This window comes from Hyaena hyaena, unplaced genomic scaffold (genome assembly GCF_003009895.1).
Source record: "Hyaena hyaena isolate Hyena2069 unplaced genomic scaffold, ASM300989v1 scaffold_46, whole genome shotgun sequence".
Classification (NCBI taxonomy): domain Eukaryota; kingdom Metazoa; phylum Chordata; class Mammalia; order Carnivora; family Hyaenidae; genus Hyaena; species Hyaena hyaena.
Window position 1 is genome coordinate 2,903,812 of NW_024080678.1, and position 21,528 is coordinate 2,925,339.

Below are 21,528 nucleotides of genomic sequence, written 5' to 3' on the forward strand. Positions count from 1 at the left end.
AGGATGAGTCAGCTCCAGGACACCACCACTCCCAGCCCTCATACATAGTTGGTGTTTCTGGGTAAAGCCCTCTTGAATGCCATCACCCCAAAATAGACACCTACAGTGGCAGGCACACAGGACCCTGAGGCCTTGGGCTGGAGCCCAGAAGGGGCAGTTGGAGGAGGGTGCAGAGCAAAGAATGGGAAGCCCAGGAGGCTCACTTGTTGTCCGAAATTATCCAGCTATGACCCCAAGGACAGGCAGGGGGACACCTCCTTAATCAGGTCCCCCAAACACACCTGCACTTCATGCATTTGAAATCACACACTGAGATCTCTCCCCCTTGGGACTCCTGCTTCTAGACTTGGCTAAGGCAACTTCTCCTCTTTAAAGCCTTGTCTGTCTTGCTCAAGCATGATGACTTCTGCCCTCCTGCCCTCCTTTGAGCCAGGTCTAGACCTAACACAGCTCTCTGTCATTGCACCATCTTGCAGTCCTACAGTAAATGTTCTAGGCTAGACCTTGTCAGTGTTCCAGGCTAGACCCTGACAGCAGAATCCATGATTTGAGCCCAAGTCGTGGGGCCTGACTTTTTTGTTAATTTACTGAATAAATATTAGTTGACCCCTTCTATGTGCCAAGCAGTGTTCTGGCCACTCTCCGTGTTCTCTCATTGGAGAACAAGTCAAATTCCCTGCCTCCATGATGGTTTTGATTCAAGAAGACACTTGATACACATTAAATTATTTTCTCATAGTCCTCTCACAGTGCTCTTAGGAAGACTAGGAGAGGAGGGATTTCATTTATTTTATCTTAACCCCAGCAGAGAACTGGCACATAAATTAGGGCCACCCTTCACAGTTTTTTTTTAATAGACTTGATTTTTTTACAACAGTTTTAAATTCACAGCAAAAGTGAGCAGAAAGTACAGATTTCCCACATACCCTCTCTCCCCCCACACACATGTATACTCTCCCTCTGCTATCAACATCCCCCATCAGAGTGGTACATTTGTTACAATTGGTGAATTTTATTCAGTGCTAAAAAGAAATGAGCTATCGAGCCACAAAAAGACATGGAGGAAACATAAATGCATATTACTAAGGGAATGAAGCCAATCTGGAAAGGCTACATATTAAATGATTCCAACTCAATGACATTCTGTAAAAGGCAAAGCTATAGGGACAAGAAAAAGATCGGTGGTATCAGGGGCTGGGGGAGGAAGGAATGAAGAGGCCGAGCACAGAGGGTTTTTAGGATAGTGAAGTTTTCTGTGTGATGCTATAATGATGGATACATGTCATTATTCTTTTGCCAAAACCCATAGAATGAACCAACAGTGAGCTCTAATGTAAAAACTATGGACTCTGGGTGATAATGATATGTCACTGTAGCTTTATAGTCTTTTGATTTTATTTTTTATTATGACTTTTGGATATCTGAAGGCTATTAATGTACCATTGTCATAGACCAGGGTTTGTAAGCGGAAGCTGCTGATTACATATTTATCCACCGTAACCCCTTAATATCTTACACTGAGTTGCTTCACAGGTAAGGCATCTCTGGCAAGAAAACAGATGGGATGAGCTTGAAATTCCTGGAGACAGGATGAGAAAAAGGCCGCAGGCTCTGCTCCCCAGAGAAGGACCCTGTATGAATCCCAGCTCCTGGGATGGGTAAAGCTCACAAATTAGCCCAGGACCAGCCATTCTCACTGCTCACTGACTATTCTGGGCTCACTGACTATTCTGGAAGGAAGAAGACAAAGTAAGGGAGGGGAAAGTGTAATGACTGGATGATAAACAAAGGTTTGCTCCTACACAGACTAAAATTATCAAATTCTAGGAGGACCCAGAAGGATCTTCCAGGCTTCTCCCTATTGTACCATAAGCCATAAAGAGAAGGTGGACTGTAGTCATGATATATAATAACCCTACTGGTTACCTGTCCTGTTCTTTATCCAGCCTCTTACAAACAATCGCCTCCCCCCCCCACACACACACACACTCTCTCTACTCAAATAAATGTATTTTTAAATCACATTCTATATGGGATGCCTGGGTGGCTCAGTTGGCTGAGCATCTGAATCTTGATTTTGGCTCAGGTCATGGTCTCAAGGTTCATGAGTTCAAGCCCCACTTCGGGCTCTATGCTGACAGTGTGGAGTCTGCTTGAGATTCTCTCTCTCTCTCTCTCTCTCTCTCTCTCTCTCCCTTGCCTCTTTCTCTCTCTCTCAAAATAAATACATAAACTTAAAAATAAAAATAATTAAAATATTAAATGATATTATATATGACTAACATATATTGAGTTTTATGGGCCAGATAATTTATATTGAAATAAATATCTGTTAAAATTTAAATGTTTGTACCCTCTAAGTCATCCGGTGGACCACCAGTGTCATGCACCCTGCCCCTGCTAGTAGAGAGAGGTCATGGAGCCAGTCTTGGCCTTTGATTTATGAGCAAACCATGGGCAAGGCACCTGTTCCTCCCTTTAATCTTTAAAATTAAAGAGTTGACCAGATGCCGTCTCAGGTCCCTTCACACTGAGGCTCTGAGTGGTTCACTCTATAAGGGTCGCGTCATTGAAGGCGGCACACCCTGCCCTCCCCCTCCCTCTCAGGGTTCCCCCCACCACCCTGCCACACCCCCTTCCCCTACTGCAAGACACATCCGCATGGGAGACAAGCCTGCGCAGATCCACCCCCCAAAATTAATAGTAAGTTGCTAAATTAGAAGAAGAACACTCCAGGTTTTCCAAACCTCAACACAGCCCTCTTGCCCCCCTTAAATTGGGTGAAGTGAGTGACTCTCTGCCAGGGAGGCACATCCCAACCCACACAAAAGAAACCTCTTTATTCTTTTTGAGAAATGTTTACAATGACCTTTAATATCTCAATATTTCACAAGGGAGCCAGACGGACGAGGAGTCTAACCATTCCCAGCCAGGACCCTACACTCAGCATCCTCCTCCACTGTCTGGCTGTATATAGACACCCTCCAAGTCCTTTAGGAAAGTCAGCACGTTTCAAACCCTCCCTAAAAGGGCATGTGTGGAGGGAAAGGGGTTAAATACCATGTTTAATCGACCGCAGAATCTGCACATGAGCAAGATTAGGTGTGGCATGGCTATACCTAACATGCCGTCAGCATAGCCCCTGTTAAAACCTCTTTACAGTCGGCTGGGAAAGAGGCCTCCACACCCAGAAAATGTGAGCCACCAGGTCCAGAAAAGTATAAGGAAACAGCGTGAATTCTATTCGTGTTTACCAGATTTTACGAAATCTCCAGATACATTATTATCCATAAAAGTCCTTATAGTTAATGACAAGCGGTCTATATCCATTGCTTTGTGCCAGACCCTGCTGAAGTTGTTTACATAGTTTATTCCACTAAATTTTTGCAGCAACTCCTTGTGGCACATTTTATTATAAACCCATTTTACAGATGCAAATTCAAAGTGTAGGGAATTTAAGAAATTTTTCAACATCACACAGCTCGTAAATGGTAAAGCCTGACTCCCCGACCCATGCTTCATGCTTGAAACAATTCTTTCCATTTGTGAGTCATTTTGTATTTTTTTAGAACTCTGTGCATGTAATAATAACCATCACTTAGAGAAACTGATAGATTTTAGACTAATAGATTAAGACAGATAGATACAGAGATATAATTTCTAAGCCTCCCAATCCTGCAAGGAAGGATATAGATAGACACTTATCAGCCTCGTTTTACATATGAGGAAATTGAGACCCAGAAAGATTTAAGAACTCGTAACAAGTCATGGCATTTATAAGTGCTTAAGCCGGGATTTGAACCTAGGTTACCCTCACCCCATAGTTTGTGCTTTGGCTATGTTGCCTGAAGAATTTCATCTGATTTTTCTAACAACTTTGTAACTTATGTAAGAAAAATAAAAGTGTGGTGTGATAAAGCCCAGATCCTATTAAATGGAATTCTACAAACCTGGCCTGATTGATCAGCTTCAGGGGGTCCCTAAAAATTCTATCAATACCCATCATCTATCACCTCCTGGCTTGCGTCTTTTGAAACATTTGCACACTAACTGCTTCTTACCTGTCTATCCATCTATCTAACCATCTCTTCATCTGTCTGCTTATTTATTCTCTACCTCCCCAACTAAAATATTCCCTTTTAATTGTCTTATTTACAACCATCTTCCCAGTGCTGAGCACAGTGCCCTCAATAAATATTTGGGGACTAAGTGAATGAGCACATGCTCAGAATGAAATGACTAGGAAGCATCCCCAAGTGGTATAGGGCCATGTAGGAATTCAGAGGAAAAAGAAACCTGTATGAGTGGGAGTGGACCAGAAAGGCTTCCTGGAGGAGACAATAGGTTTTAGGGCCTTGATGGGTGAATAGATATTAGGTAGAGGATCAAGGAGAGCATTCCAGGAAGGAAGGAAACCAGAGCAAAGGCACAGAGAGAGCAGGCCAGCATCATCCAGGACCCTGAGACAGAAGTGCTCCAAGAAGCTAGAAACAAAGTCTGACTATGCTTCTGCCTTGGTAGCCCCAGAAGACCCTGACAACCTTGCCCTTACTGTGAGGAGCTTGAATCATCCAGAAGGTTTCTTCTCCTCTGTCTAGTCTCCTCAGGAACTGGTTATCATCCTCATTAGCAAGCATCCCCCCACCCCACCTCCATCTATGTATAAAATGGCATGGCTCTGGCCCAAACCAGGGCTGGCAAGAGAGGGAGGAGGGAACAGGGAACCTGTATCAGCAAGGGACTCAACAAACCTGCTCTTCTTGGGGCTTCATCAATTTTGGAACATGGAGAAGTAAAAGCAGCAGGCTCTGGACCCAGACAATCTTCCCACTTACTGGCTGTGTGACCTCAAGCCGGTCACCTGTCCTCTCTGTCTCATCAGTCCCATCTGGGGACCTGGCGATGGGAATCCCTGCCTCCAAGACTTCAGGATCAGGACCCGCTGTCCAGAGTAGCCATTTGCCCCCCTCCCCAGTCACACAGAAGACCACGTCAGCTCCACATGTGAACTCTTCAACTTCAGTACATCCCGGTCTTACATCAATCACAGTGAGACCTGACACCTAACACTTCTCTTTCCCTTCCGTGGGAAGAACCAACTGAGAGTATGGAGGGACCCATTCCCATCACATGCATCTAACTTCAAAGACTTAGGTACAGAAAAGGAGAGCATAATGAATCTCATTACTAATGTTTAATAAAGATTACACATGGAAATGATAAAAAAATTTTACATATTACATTAGATACAATATGTTCTTAAAATTAATTTCATCTGCTTTTTCTCCCTTTTTAATGTGGCTACTAGAAAACTTAGAATTGCACACATGGCTTTCAGGACAGTGATGCCTTAGACAATCATGTCCATGCCCGTGGGCCCACCTGTATCACAGGGACGCCCAAGGCATTTCAGCATAGTGAACGGCATTTCAGTCATTGGATTTGAATCACACATCTACCACGTACTAGCTCAATCACCTTGGGCAAGTTACTTGGAGCTATTACTGCACATGAAAAGCACTGGATAAAAGTTAATTGATTCTTACAGAGACAGCCGTGTGCAGTACTTATAGCTGGGAGCTCTAAAACCAGACTGCTAGATGGGCATCCTTCGTTGCTCACCAGCAGTGCAAACTTGAAGTTACTCAACCCTCCCTGGGCCTCAGCTTCCCCTTCTGCAGCATGGCAGGAGTCCCGGCATGAAGGACTCCCAGCCTCAGCTGCCATGTGGCCAGCATTCAGCAGTCGGTTCTGTGGTCTGGCTCCGCCATGGCCCCTGCATCCACCGACTGCATCTCCTGCATTTCCCCAACTCCTCTCTCTTCCCACTGTCTCTCCTCTGGTCTGGTCCACAGCAATCACTGTCTAAATGATCTCCAGCCTCCTGGCTGGTGCCTCCCAACCATTTTCCACTGTAGCTGCTGCAGCGCAGGTCCTAAATCCTAGAACTGGCTACCTCACTCCTCTGCTTAAAACCCAACAATGGCTCCATGTTGTCCACAGGTAAAGCCTGCAAGAGCCACCAGAGTCCACCAGATCCTCCATAGATCCCTCACACCCAGGGCTCTGGCCTCACACAGCCCCTCTCTGATCCCCAAACATTCCACACTGTTCCAGGCCTCTCTGCCTTTTCCTCCTTCTGTGAGTGCACCACACCTGTGTCAGCCCCATCAATACCAGACTCAGCTCAAGTTCAAGATTCTCCTGAACTTCTCCCCAAACTCCTCAGTGGATGTGACATGCCCCCCCCAACTTTGTGCCCATGCTGTGTTCATGCAGAATTCTGTCCCCACCCCGACCCAATTCAACCCACTAATGCCCTTTCAGTTGGCATACCAGACTTCCCTTATAGATGGTGAGAGTCTTAGGAACAATGGTGAGGATAATAAACTTATTGAGAATGTGCTCTGTGCCAGCACTCTGCCTGAGGACTGGACACGGTTAACTTACTCCTCTTACCTATAGCACCTCTCAGTTGGGTACTAATTACCACCTTACAGTTCAGGGAACTGGAAGACAATGAAATGAAGTAAACCCCTGAGAATTGGCTGAGCCAGAGTTCAAAGCCAGATGATCTCATTTCAGAGACCACACTTTTTAAAAAATATAATTTATTATCAAATTGGCTAACATATAGTGTATACAGTGTGTTCTTGGTTTTGGGGGTAGATTCCCACGGTTCATGGCTTACATACAACACCCAGTGCTCATCCCAACAAGTGCTGTTCTCAGTGCCCATCACCCATTTTCCCCTCTCCCCCCATATCCCCATCAACCCTCAGTTTGTTCTCTGTATTTAAGAGTCTTTTTTGGTTTGCCTCCCTCCCTCTGTGTTTGTAACTATTGTTTTCTCCTTCCCTTCCCCCATGGTCTTCTGATAAGTTTCTCAAGTTCCACATATGAGTGAAAACATATGATATCTATCTTTCTCTGACTGACTTATTTCACTCAGCATAATACCCTCCAGTTCCATTCATGTTGCTGCAAATGGCACAATTTCATTCTTTCCTCACTGCCAAGTAGTATTCTATCGTATATATACCACATCTTCTTTATCCATTCATCAGTTGATGGGCATGTAGGCTCTTTCCATAATTTGACTATTGAGAGTGCTGCTATGAACACTGGGGTACATGTGCCCCTGTGCATCAGCACTCCTGTATCCTTTGGGTAAATTCCTAGTAGTGATATTTCTGGGTCATAGGGGTAGTTCTATTTTTAATTTTTTGAGGAACCCCCACACTCTTTTCCAGAGAGGCTGCACAAGTTTGCATTTCCACCAACAGTGCAAGAGGGCTCCCGTTTCTCCTCATCCTCACCAGCATCTGTTGTTTCCTGAGTTGTTAATTTTAGCCACTCTGACCCGTGTGAGGTGGTAGCTCAGTGTGGTTTTGATTTGTATTTCCCTGATGATGAGCAATGTTGAGCATCTTTCCATGTGTCTGTTGGCCATCCGGATATCTTCCTTGGAAAGGTGTCTATTCATGTCTTCTGCCCATTTCTTCACTGGATTATTTGTTTTTTTTCGTATTGAGTTTATTAAGTTCTTTATAGATTTTGTATGCTCTTTATCCAGTATGTCATTTGCAAATATCTTTTCCCATTCCATCAGTTGCCTTTTAGTTTTGTCGATTGTTTCCTTTGCAGTGCAGAAGCTTTTTATCTTGATGAGGTCCCAATAGTTCCTTTTTGCTTTTAATTCCCTTGCCACTCCAAAGGCAAGGGAAATTGCTACAAGTGAGGTCAAAGAAGGTGTTACCTGTTTTCTCCTCTAGGGTTTTGATGGTTTCCTGTCTCACATTTAGATCTTTCATCCATTTTGAGTTTATTTTTGTGTATGGTCTAAGAAAGTGGTCCAGTTTCATTCCTCTGCATGTTGCAGTCCCATTCTCCCAGCACCATTTGCTAAAGAGATTGTCTTTTTTCCATTGGATACTCTTTCCTGCTTTGTCAAAGATTAGTTGGCCATACGTTTGTGGGTCCAGTCCTGGGTTCTCCATTCTATTCTATTGGTCTGTGTGTCTGTTTTTGTGCCAATATTATACTAAACAATATTAACCTGAGTGTACTTTTTTTCAATTGAGATATAATTGACATATAACAGTGTGTTAGTTTAAGGTGTACAATGTGTTGATTTGGTATATTTTGTATTGCAATATAACTGCTACCACGAGGTAGCCAAAACCTCCACCACATCATGTAATTATCATTTCTCTTTTGTGGTGAGAACATTTAAGATCTTCTCTTAACAATTTGAACTACCTGACACAGTACTGTTGTCTATAATTGCTATGTTGTGCATTAGATCTCCAGAAATTATTCATCTTCTAATTGCGTATTTGTACCCTTGAACATCTCTCCCCTTCCCCCATACCACCCAGGCACTGATAACCACCACTGTTTCCACCCTGTTTCCACGAGACTGACTTTTTAAGATCCTACATGTAAATGAGATCATATGGTATTTGTCTCTCTGTCTGACTTATGTCACTTCATGTAATGCCCTCAAGGTCCAACCATATTGCAAAGGGCTACATGTCCTTCTTTCTCCTAGATGAATAAGACTCCAGTGTGTGTGTGTGTGTGTGTGTGTGTGTGTGTGTGTGTGTGTGGTGTGTACGCACATGCACACATGCACAAAACATCTTTATCCATTCGTCCAAGGACAGATATTTAGGTTGCTTCTGTATTTTGGCTATTGCGAATACTGCTGCCCTTGCCTTGCTTTTCTAACCTCAGCTTAGCATGGTTAGCATGGTTAGCATGGTTAATTCTTGAAGCCAGGAGTCCAGAGAGGGAAAGTTACTTGCCCAAGATCACCAGGGAGGTCTCTTCCCAGCCAGAAGTGGAGTCCAAGCTAATGCCTCTGAGTGTTCTTCTGATTTTTTGGTTGGTTATGTGTCCTTGCCAGGAAAGCGCAGGCTGATGCACCCCAACAATGGGAAGGAAGGACCCTGAGTTCTTGCCTGCAGACGTGGCCTGAAGCAATGCAGTGTCCACAGTGAGGCTGAAATAGTAAGCGCAGCAGAGGGGGCATCTGCTTTGCTTGCTTGGCTTGGTGTGTTTTCATTACAAACAGTCTGGAATCCGATCCCGCCTGGGAGGCACCGAGGCTCCCTTTATTCTCCTGTAGGGCAGAAAAGAGAGTAGGGTGGAGCCGCTTAGCTAAGAGGTGCTGACAGGGAGGTAGAACGGGTCAAGTCCAGGGTCAGGGCACTCCCTGTGGAAGCCCAGACAGAGTGGGGGCTGGGCAGAGAACCCTGGCAGGCAGGCTCTCTGTCAGGGCCTGTCACTCAGGGAGGCGATCATTTCATGGTGAGTAATGGCCCTCCAAGCCAGCTGAGATGATGCCTTGCCTGAAGGTCGAGTCCTCGGGCCCCAAAAGGGAGATTTACTAAGGATCACGTTGGGCAAGAAAAAAAAAATCAAACCTTAAAGAGCTCTGAGAGAGAGGGCCCCACTCCTGCCTTCCCCTTAGCGCAAACAGCAGGACAAACAAGGAAGATAGGAAAGGACAGGAGGTTCCAGTTGGGCAAGGGGAACTTTCTTTCTTTCTTTTTTTTTTTTTTTTTTTTTATGGGAAGTGACTTTTTTTTCTTTTGTTTTTTTTCTTTTTACAAATAGTTTATTGTCAAGTTCGTTTCCATATAACACCCGGTGCTCATCCCCACACGTGCCCTCCTCCATGCCCATCTCCCCCTTCCCCCACCCCACGCCCATGAGTCCTCAGTTTGTTCTCAGCATTCAAGAGTCTCTCAAGGTTTGACTCTCTCCCTTTCCCCCACCATTTCCCCCCTTCTCCCCCATGGTCCTCCGTTAAGTTCCTCCCAATCCTCCTATACATGCAAATATATGATATCTGTCCTCTGCTTGACTTATTTCGCTAAGCATAACACCCTCAAGGTCCATCCATGTTGCTACACATGGCCAGATTTCATTCTTTCTCATTGCCATGGAGTATTCCATCGTATAGATAAACCACACCTTCTTGATCCATTCGTCCGTTGATGGACACTTAGGCTCTTTCCATGTTTTAGCTATTGTTGAGAGTGCTGCTATGAACATTGGTGTACATGTGCTCCTATGCATAAGCATTTCTGTATCAGGCCAGGGGAACTTTCAAAGGCTTTTATAAAACCACTGGTAATGGCGCTATTTGTTATTCATTGTTCAAGGTCTCCTATGAGGAAAGGCTGAATAAATGCCTTTCAGAATCAAGTGTTAGTTTACAAAAAAAAAAAAGTTGTCTCTTCCACAGGACTGCGTACTTCCCTTTGTCAGGTAATAGAATCTTGGGGTCTCGGACTGGAAGAGGCATTAAAGATCATCTGCCCACCTCATCCTTGAATTTGCTCCTACAATTTGTTGCAGGCTCTGTGTGAGGCATTGGGGTATAGTAAGGAATTTGAAAAATTAAGTGTAACACCAACTTAAGGGTGTTATGCTGAGCAAAATAAGTCAAGCAGAGAAGGACAGATACCATATGTTTGCACGTATAGGAGGAATAAGAGGAACTTAACGGAGGACCATGGGGGAGAAGAAGGGGAAAAATAGTAGGGGAGAGGGAGGGAGGCAAACCGTGAGAGACTCTTGAATGCTGAGAACAAACTGAGGGCTGATGGGGGTGGGGGGGTGGGGAAGGGGGGTGATGGGCATAGAGGAGGGCACTTGCTGGGATGAGCACTGGGTGTTATATGGAAACCAACTTGACAATAAACTATTTTAAAAAAAGATATCAAAGAATGTGGCTTTAGGTATGCAGGCAAATGGGTTTCTCATTAGCGGACCCCAGAATTGGGCTTACCTGTCAAATACAGTGTGGCTTCCCCACAGGGGAAGTTTTTCAGGGACCTGGCCTTAAAACTTTATGATCTGGGAAACATGCAGCAAATACGCTGTTTGTAGGAAAGACAGCTCCCGAAGAGAAAGGAAAGGAAAAAGGGCTGGGCTACGGTATTTGCCCCATTTCTCCTCCAAAGTCTCTGATCATCTTTCCTCTGAGGAAGATGAATGACCTGGGGCAGACAGGCCCCCACACACGGACAGAAACTGCAGTTTGGAAATAAGAGATTTACACACACACACACACACACACACACACACACACACACCAATTGCTTTCCCCCGCCATAAGTGTACTCTGCTGCTAAAGAAAAGGACTCAGGGGCCCCATGTCCCTTCAGAGTGAAAAATTCTCCCTCAGACAGGAGCTTCCATAAGAATACCTTCCCGCAGACACACCCACGGGCCAGCAAAGCAGGTTTGGGCAGCCAGTAGCCAGTAAGTGCACCCACCCTGTATTAGGATTATTTTGGCTGCAAATAACAGAAAATTCTACCTCCATCTGACTTAAACACTCTGAAAGCCTGGGGATTAGCATCTCGGTGAAGTCATCAAGGCCCTAGGCTCTTTCTGTCTCTGCCGGCTGGCCCCAGGTTCAGCTTCCTTGTTGGACATTTCTGAGTCCCGTGCAGGTGGCCTGCAGCCTTCTGAGTTCCACACTTCCTGCTTCCTTGCTCACATCCATCAGGGAGCCAGATATTCTCTTGCGTCGGATTGGGCCAGGTGATTCACGTGTCCATCCCTGGGCCACTCAGAGAGGAGGACTGTGTTTTCTGATTGACTTAAGATCATCAGTATCTACCTTTTGTGTTGGGAAGAGGGTCAGTTCTGCTGGAGCCCATGGCTGGGTGGAGAGAGTAGAAACCTAAATAGAATTGGAGTTCTCTTAGGATGGAGGAAATGAGGAAATGGATGGTGGGTAGAATCTGAGGTGAAGATTGGATACAGGTTGTTTATTGGGGTCTGCTCTGGGACTAGTCTGCACCTGGGAACCCCAACTTGAGAAGCGAGGGAAGTAAGATGGGGAGAGGGGAGGGTGAACTTCAAGGTGGTGACACGAGGCACCTCAGCTGATCCCTCAGGGAGCTTTCAGGATGTTCACAAATCGTGGCAAGAAAGCCAGGCCTTTGAACTCCTGCATCAGTCAGTCACTGCACATGGGCTGCCCTGGGAATGTGGTATAATCTTGGGCAAGGCCTTGCCCCTTAGCTGATGGCAGTTCCTGGAGAGTCACTCAGCCATGAGCCATCAGCAGCCACCACACCAGACAGCTAAGGGAATGAGCACTTCCATCCTGGGGGGGTGGGGGGTCCTGGTGGCACACCAAGCATCCACCGCAGAAGGCAGCCACCACCTTGGAGGACCTGTCTTGGCCTTGCTTCTGTCCTGCTGGGAAGGGACCCAAGATGGAGTCCAGTGACATAGCAGCCCGTCCCTGATGCCCTGCTCTGAGCACTCTTGGCTTGTCCTCAGCAACCTCAGGAGAGAACTGAACAGGAAGGTGCTCTGTAAACCACACCACAAGAGTGCAAGAAATTCTAAGCTTCTGGACCACTTTTTGTTATGACCACTTACCCTATCTGATTTCAGTTCATTGTTTCTGGTCTGCCCCTTTCCTCAACTACATTCACCCCCATGCCTAACATGGTGCCTGGCACAGAAGAGGCAAGAGCAGGCATGAGAGAAGGTGTAACTCTGTGTTTGGTGAAGCAGGGCAGGGAGGGGGAGAGAATGGGAGGCAAGGGCAAGAAGGGGGCAGATAAGATAAGCGATCATGTGGCCCCTGAACAACCACCCAGACCCACTCTCCTGGATAGAAGTTAATGGCTCTGGGGTCCCTAAGCCCCGCTTGGCTTTCTGAACAGGATGGTGCTGCAGAGAGCACTTGGGCTCCTACAATTCTCCTCCTAACCCCTGGCCATGCCTCTGCTAGTTCCCTCTGATGCCCCCAACCTCTAACTTCTGGATCTCCCTCCAGATCTCATCCCTCCCCATAAACTATTTCTGTACCACCTTCACATCCATGACTCCTGAGTCTTCCCTTGTGCATTCCAGATTTGTATGTAGAAATGTCCACCAGGACATCTGACAGTGGACACAACTGGGCCCTCGGGTTTTCCACAGCTTTTCCCATCTGAGGAAGGAGCAAAGGAAGAGGGGCAGGAATCCATCCTTACAGCTGCTCTAACTGAAACCCTTGAAGCCATTCTTCAGTCCTGCATTTCTCTGGCACCCCACATTCTACCCAGCAGCAAATCCTGTCCTCTCTGCCTTCAAACCCATTCTAGAAACTACCGCCCTGGTTTAAGCCACTGTCATCACTGTATTATTAAATTAGCCTTTCAACAGATCTCCTGCCTTTTTAGCCCTTGCGTTGGTCTCCTCATAGCAAAGTGATCCTTTTAAACCATTAGTCAGATCATGTCTTTCCCCTACCCAAAACCCTCCCTGGGGCTCTGCGGCATTCAGAGTAAAATCTGAAGTCCTCACATTGGCTCTGAGACCCTACATGACTTGTATCCCTTCCCCACTGCCCTGACCTACATCCACCCCTTTGGCCTCAGCCCGTTGACTACAAGCGCACCTGCCTCCTTGTGACTTGTCAAGTACACACAGTCCCAACGCTTGCTCTTCTGTTCCCAGGGTAGCCCTGTGACTCGTTCCTTCTCTCCCTTCAGGTCTCTGCTCAATGCCACCTTCTTAAGGAGGACTCAAAAAACCTCTGTATGAAATAACATCCCCACCCTACCTCCAGGAAGCCCTACCCACCTTAGCTTCATACTTTTCCCCATAACACTTGTCTGCACCTAACATGTCATGTATTTATCTATTGATTTCTCACCCGACCTCACCATTGTAACCCTGGTGCCCGCAACAGTGCCTGGCTTATAGTAAGGGCTCGATAAACATTTGTCAAATGAATGCCTGGGCTTCGGAGTCAGATAGACCTTGGTTAGTATCTCCGCTCTTCCACGTGCCAGCCCTGGGTCCTGCAGCCAATTACATAACCTTGATGGGCCATAGTTTTATCATGTGTGAAATGGGGAAATCATTGTACTTACTGCATAGGATTGTAATGAAGACTAAGTGAATTAATATATAGTTGTGAGAATAGCACCTGGCACATAAAAAGCTCTCATTAAAGGTAGCTGTCATTGTCCATTATTGTTGTTACTACAATCATCATTATTATTTATTCATAGGATGAGACACACAGTCCCAGCCCAGGGCCCCACCCCAGCCCCCCAGACTCTTCTTTCCAGCCAGAGGTGGGGCGGGTGATTCAGGTGATGGCAGACTGCCCTGTGACTCAGCCCTGAGCCTCAGCCACACCGGGGTCCCCTGGCATGGCTGCCTTGGCCAGAGGGCTCTTGGGCTGAATCATCAGGGCCCTGAGTCCAGCTGGGGGATACCTTGGCTGTGGAGTTTGGCTGGTAGAGCTTGCCCTCCCTGGGTCCTTCCAGGAAGAGATTGGCCACCTGCCCCACTGTGCTCTCAGGAACTATACTTTGCCAGCCCAGGTCCATCTGTCAGTAGAGCTTGCAAAAGAGCCAGACAAGGATAAGTGGGGAAAGAAAAAGGTAGGAAAAGAGAAAAAGTCACTTCAATCCTTTGCTGTTAAGCAGGGCGGAGCAAGTGTTGTGAGCAGATCATGGGATTCTGAAGTCACCAGGCCTGGATGTGAGTGTCCATCCTTCCACTTAGGAGCTGGGGGATCTTGGGCAAGTTGTTCACTTCTCTGAGCCTCATCTGTAAGAGGAGGAGGAGGAGGAGAACATCTTCCTCTCAAGGTTACTGGGGGGATGTCCAGTGGACGCATGCGGTCTTCAAGTCCCAAATCCTTCATGAACTTTTCAGGAACTTTTGTAAAAGGAGAGGAGGATTCCCTGTCTCTCCATCTTCCTCCTAACTCCCCATTCCCCTACATCCCTCCTGTAAGGGGAGGGGACAATCTAATGCATCCTTCCTTCTTCCCTTCCTTCTTCCCTTTATTGAACACCTGCTGCATGCCAGGTGCTATGCCAGGCACCGGGCATAGAAGTCATGAGCTGGTACGAGAGGCAGACAGTATATAAAGGAGCAGATAATAGCTGATTATAAACTGTATTCAGTATACAAGGCAGGAGAACAGACTATTAAAAGGGAGAACAACACAGTGGAGCTATCAGAGAAGACAGAGGTGGTGCCATTTAAACAAGGGCTTGAAGAATGGCAGCAAGCCAGCCTTGCGAGAGGAACACAGGGAAGGACCTTCCGGGGAAAGAGAACAGCATATGCAAAAGCCCAAAGACAGGTTGTGTTTAGGAAGTGCCAGGAGACCCTGTGCTAGAGTGTCACAGACCAGTGAGAGTAAACAATGAGCCTGGAAAGGGGCCAGGAGAACATGGGCTCACCCTCTGAATATCCCTTCTCTCAGGGACTGCAGCCTCATAGTGCTTATTTCCACTGCCTCAAAACGGTTTCCTCGTACATTTCTTCTAGTTTTATACATCTTTACAGAGACAGGGCTTGTGTGGCTACATCATGGCCAGAAGCCCTTAGGGTTGTTTATCCAGAGCAAATGCGATAATATATGTAAACTGTGTAGTACCATTCCTGGCATATAGTGCTCATTAAAAAATAGGTAAGACCTCTCAAAAGACTGAGCGTGATAAGTAAAGATCCATAATAATGTCACTGTGAATTGTCATTTTGCCATTTAAAAAAAGAGGACAAGAGGCACCTGGATGGCTCAGTCAGTTGAACAGCTGAATCTTGATTTGGGCTCAGGTTATGATTCCAGGGTGGTGGGATCGAGTCCTGTGTGGGGCTCTGCGCTGAGCATGGAGCCTGCTTGGGATTTTCTCTCTCTCTCCCTCTGCCCTCTCCCCAGCTTGTTCTCTCTCTCTCTCCCTCCCTCCCTCCCTCTCTAAAATATACATACATGCTTACATACATACATATATACATACATACATACATAAAGAAGATAGAAGACAAAACTTTGAATTTAAAATCATCCTTCTCCCCATGGTCATTACAAAGAAAGTTCGGTAGGTATCCAGCCCCTTATCTGGGAAACCTTCCCTGCCCCACCCGCCCCCAGGCACCCAGGTCCCTCTGCTGCATGCCCAGGGCAACCCCCTGTTGAACTGTCCATGTATCTGTCTCTTCTGTGGACAGGGACCTCCCTCAATGACAGGGACTGGGCCTTAATTATCTGTTTAATGCAGCCCTTTAATGCAGCCTTGGCCTTAATTATCTGTTTAATGTCAGCCCTTGGATGACATTTTATATCAGGTATGTTTAAGGACTATTCTAAATAACGAGCTTACTCTAAACCACCTTTGCACTAAGAACATGGTCTCTTTGAACCAAAATACCATCTTAAAAAGTGTAGTGCCCTTTTAATTTTCCTAAAGCGTGGACTGGGTTGAAGTATAGACTGGTTCATTGGATATTTCCACCTCCATGGATTTCTCAGACCATGAGGAGCAGGCAGGCTTTTTGCCAGGAATATTGCACCAGAGATTTGTGTTATTTACTGCTCAGGGGAATGCCAAAAGTAATAACTCTAGGTCCACGGTTCCCAAACCCTGTATCCAGGCGCCCTGGGGCAGCACGGTATATTTTGAATTTTCAAGGGAATGGCAATTCTCGACATCTGTCAGACATCATGCAAATTACTAGCCGAGGTAGTTCGCAATTTCAACACTAGGTTACAACATGTTCCGTTCAGTGATGTCACATCTTTGCAAAGCTGGGGTTTTAGTGGTGGTTGTGCTAAAAAAGTAAGTGCCATGTGAACATCAGTGAGGGACCCGAAACGAGGGTGATGGTGTCCGATCTGATCCTATTCCAAGGTTTGGGAATTTGTGCAGTGCCCAACAAGCGCACACGTCATATTAGTAAGTAATCGTACTTATTTTAAAGGAAGTAAAAACATTATGAGTATTTTTTTCAAACCATTACCAAGTTGTTAGGACATGAGTACTTAGTAAGCTATTTAGCTCTAAGTACTTAATACTTAAAACTTCTTGGTATTTCTTTTGGCCTAGGAAGGCCGTGAAATAGTTCCTAGCATGGAAGCCATGAACCCAGAAAGTCTGGGAACTTCTCCATTAGGGTACAGCAACTCCTACCTACCTCTTTGGAGCTTTCAATACTGACCTCAGGAATTAACTCTGTGCCAATCTGTAAGCATGGCCTGACATAAGTGATATAAACACAGAACCTATACTTAATCCTGCCTTGAAAGTCCAGGAGCTGCAAGACTGGTAAAAATTTACTGGGAGGGAAAACAGACATGCAGCCCGTCCCTTTTCACCCCATCTAACTAGTTTCTTAATAAGTGAACACCAGTCTGGAATGAGCTGGATGTACGCCTTCCTGTTATAAAAACAGAAAAACAAGCATCCATTTGTGGGCCAGGTTACGGTTTATTATCTTAAGCTAGGAGTGGCCTGAATGTCCAGCTGGCCCTGCTAGCTGATTATTGCCAAAAAGAGAGACCACAGAGCAAGTGTTCTGAAGCTACAGCTATTATTTTTGGTAGCTATCCTCCCAACTTTTAGCTTATTCATAAATAACCTGGCTCCATAAATTGCCTCGTGTAGTTACTTATCTTTGTTTGAAGAAAACAAGTTGGTCTGGGCTATACCGGGAAGAAGCATGTTCCACACTGGGCCTTGTATGAAAACTTGATGGAGATGGATTTGGCCAGGGTGAGACGCTGGTCACATTTGCCTGAAATGTTTTCTAGTCTATTGAAATAGGGGAGTAGACTTCAGTCAATCATGTGTCTCTGCATCATGGTGATTGCAGACCATTTTCTGGGAAGGTCACGACCCCATTGTTTGTGTTCATCTGTATAGGGAGATGGGATTGCCCCCCTTCAAAGCATGAAACCCTATTAGCCCTCAGTTTCCATGAGAAGGTGTTAAGGCCCAGTTATCTATTGTTTGTGAGTCTCTTTTCAATAGATACTATCAGCCTCAGGGCCATTGCACTTGCTTTTCCCTGCTGCCTGGACTCCCTTCACTCAACTATTACCATGACAGGCCCTTCCTTCATTCTTTCAGCAAACATTTGTTGTGTGCCAAGCACTATACTGGCTGTCAAGGGTACAGGAGGAAATGATAATCATCATGAGAATTTAACATTTATTGAATACTTGTGAAGAGCCAAGCATTCTTCCAAATCATTTACATGTAGTATCTTATTTAATGCACAATAACAATTCAATGATGTTCAATAGCCACCTGGCAAGTGATCCACATTTGATGTGGAGTGGCTACTTCACATCAACAAGTTATCCAACATTTTGCTGATAAGGAAAGTGAGGCACAGACAGGCTAAGTTACTTCCCCAAAGTCACAAGGCTAATAGATGATGAAGATGAGATTTGAGCTTGCATTCTCTCTTTCGCGCGCGCGCGCGCGCGTGTGTGTGTGCAGGCTTCACACCCAGCATAGAGTCCAACACGGGGCTCAATCCCACAACCATGAGATCATGACCTGAGCTGAAATCAAGAGATGGATGCTCAGCCGACTGAGCCACCCAGGTGCCCCGTTGGTTTACATCTTTTGCAGAGGGGAGAGATAATAAGTACATTAGCAGATAAGTAATTTCAGAGAGTCAAAGATGGTATGAAAAGAAGTACTAATAATAAACCAGGATAATTTGGTAGCGACTTCCCAGAGTGGGCAAGGAAGGAGACCAGTTTACATCAGAGTTGGAAAAGCCTCCACTAAAGGGTCATCTGGGCTGAGACCTGATGAGGCAGGCCATTGGAAGGTATTCAGGAAAAGTGTTCCAAGAGGGAATAGCAAGGACAGAGGCAGGGAGGCAGGGACGAGTTTGGCTGGGCGCAAAAGAGAGATAAGCAGGACCCCGATCACATAGGGTCATGCTTTGTGACCTGGGCTATACACAACTAACTGCCTGAGGAGCTTCCAGAAATACTGGTGCCTTGGCCCACACCCAGAGATGCTAAGGCAATTGATCTGAGGTTTGGCTTGGGCAAGAGGAATTTTAAAAGAAGATGATTACAGTGGCCCAATGAGGTATGATGGTGGCTTGGACCAAGGTGGGGGCATTGGAGGTGGCAGTATCTCCTCTTTAGCTGCTGCTCTCTCCATGCAGGATTTTAAATGGCTGGCCTCTCTCCCACACAGCTCACCTGTGGTTAACAGGAAGTGCTCATTTTCTTAGCCTGGATAAAGCATCATCTGGGATGCTCAACTGCAGGTGGCCTGGGAGAGCATCAGCTCCAGTGCACCAGCCCTGCTTTGCAGCTAAGACACATATCAGGCTTCCTGAGTGTCCCACGGATGCTCTTACCAGACGAATCAAGGGGAGTCGTAGGCTAGCACAGCTTTTTCCAAAGAAATCATCACCTCAAAATCTTGACCCTCCAACCACCCAACCTTGTTATATCAGTGTGAGTAAGTCTACCCTTTTCTTGGCCATAGAGGTCTCTATCACAGCTTACTTTGGAAGGTAGCAGCCTTGTCTTCTTGCTTCAGCTGTAACTGAAACAATGCATTTGTCCAGAGAGACAGACGCAATAGGAAGTGTATTTAGGGAGATAAAGAGGTTTATTTTAAGGAATTGGCTCACATGATTATGGGGGATGAAGTAAGTCCAAACCGTGCACGGTAGGCTGATAGGCTGAAGATGCTGGATTTTGATCTATTCAGGCCTTCAACTGATGGGATGAAACCCACTCAGATTATGGACGGCAATCTGCTTACCTCAAAAGTCTAGTGATTTAAATGTAAATCTCAACCAAAACCCTCTCAAAGAAACATCCAGAATAACATTTGACCAAATACCTGAGCACCATGGCCCAGCCAACTTGACACATAAAATTAACCATTGCAGACAAGAAGAGACTCATCTTACATCCTCTTACACTATTCTATTCATAGAATATTTCCAGAAGAGTACAAAGAAATCTTTTCACCAGGGGACTTGGGGTTTAGAGTAAAAGACATACTTATTTTTTTCCCAAATTTCAGTTTTATATTTTAGGCTTTTTTTTTTTTTTTTTTGCTCTGTGTGTATGTACTAATTTTTTCAAATAAAAAATAAACTATAAAAAAGGATCAAAGCGATCATTGGACTGAATTTATTGGCCATCTGCAAAACTGCTTTCCTCAAATCATGCTTTAAGGAGATGACATGAGCACATGAGCCTCCACTAAGGGGAATCCGAAGAAACAGCAAACATCAGAGAGTACTGTTGGCCCTTGTTACACATCACAGCGTCCTCGATAGGAGGAGCACAGGAGATGTTACATGGATTTTAATTCCAAGAATGGCTGTAGTCCTCCCAGTCACCTGGTTGTGTTCCCTCTTAGGAAGATTGAATTGTGCAACTGACCAAAGTTTCCTGCAATGAACACACCCAAAGGGGATCACACACACATACCTAGCAATACCATATGGCTTTTAGCCTCATTTGAAGCACAATTTTATGTTCTCACTCTTATTTGTCTTTCTCTTTTGGACCTGCTTTTAAAAAAAAAAAAAAAAACCTTTTATTGCAGAAATGTTCAAATATACATAACGAAAGAGAAATATATTTGCCCCTGTACTGAGCACCCAACTTCAACTATTCTTCACTAATGGTCAATTTGGTTTTACATACCCCTCCCCATTTCCTCACAAATGCCACTTGATAATTTTTCATTTTTTTAAGGTGAGATATAATTCTCATTCTATGAAATTCATCCTTCTAACGTGTATAGTTCAGTGGCTTTGAAGTATATTCGCAAGGTGGGACCATCATCATTATACTTCCAAGGCGTATTTGTCACCCCGTATCCAGCAGAAGTCACTCCTCATTTTCCCTTCTCCTCAGCTCCAGACAGCCACTCGCCTACTTTCTGTCTCTGTGGATCACCAGATTATTTTAAAGCAAATCTCAGATATTGCATGACTTCACCTATAAATTTTTTAGTATGCATTTCCAACACATAAGGACTCCTTTTTTTTCCTTTAACATAGACAAATACCATTAGGATACAAAAAAGTTAGTAATAACTCTTTAGTATGATCTAACACAGAGTCAGTGTTCAGTTGTTGCCTGTTAATTGATTTATTCTCATTGTATCCAAACAAGACCTTCATACTTGACGTGGTTGGTATGACAGAAGTTCCTTTTCCTGTGGTTGGTTTGTCACTTATTTGTAAGGAGGGGGGAAAAGGTCTGTCCCCTGCAGAATTTTCTACATTCTGAATTTGGCCAATTAAAGATCCATGATGTTCCCTCATTGTCTGTATGTCCTATAAACTGGTGGTGGTTGAATATAGAGACTTGATCTGACTCAGGGTCTGGGTTGGTTTCTTTCTTTTTCTTTTTTTTTTTTTTTTTACAAATAGTTTATTGTCAAGTTGGTTTCCATATAACACCCAGTGCTCATCCCCACAAGTGCCCCCCTCCATGCCCATCTCCCCCCTCCTCCCCACACCCATCAGTCCTCAGTTTGTTCTCAGCATTCAAGAGTCTCTCATCGTTTGCCTCTCTCCCTTTCCCCCACCATTTCCCCCCTTCTTCTCCCCCATGGTCCTCCGTTAAGTTCCTCCCAATCCTCCTATACGTGCAAACGTATGATATTTGTCCTTCTCTGCCTGACTTATTTCGCTAAGCATAACACCCTCAAGGTCCATCCATGTTGCTACACATGGCCAGACTTCATC

General features: G+C 45.3%; 1 protein-coding gene across 2 annotated transcripts in view; it reads left to right on the top strand.

Moving 5' to 3' along the window:
• Positions 1-21,528, top strand: part of SYN3 (synapsin III) — a 432,592-nt gene that overhangs the window by 374,489 nt on the left and 36,575 nt on the right. The gene's annotated exons all lie outside the window — the stretch shown is intronic.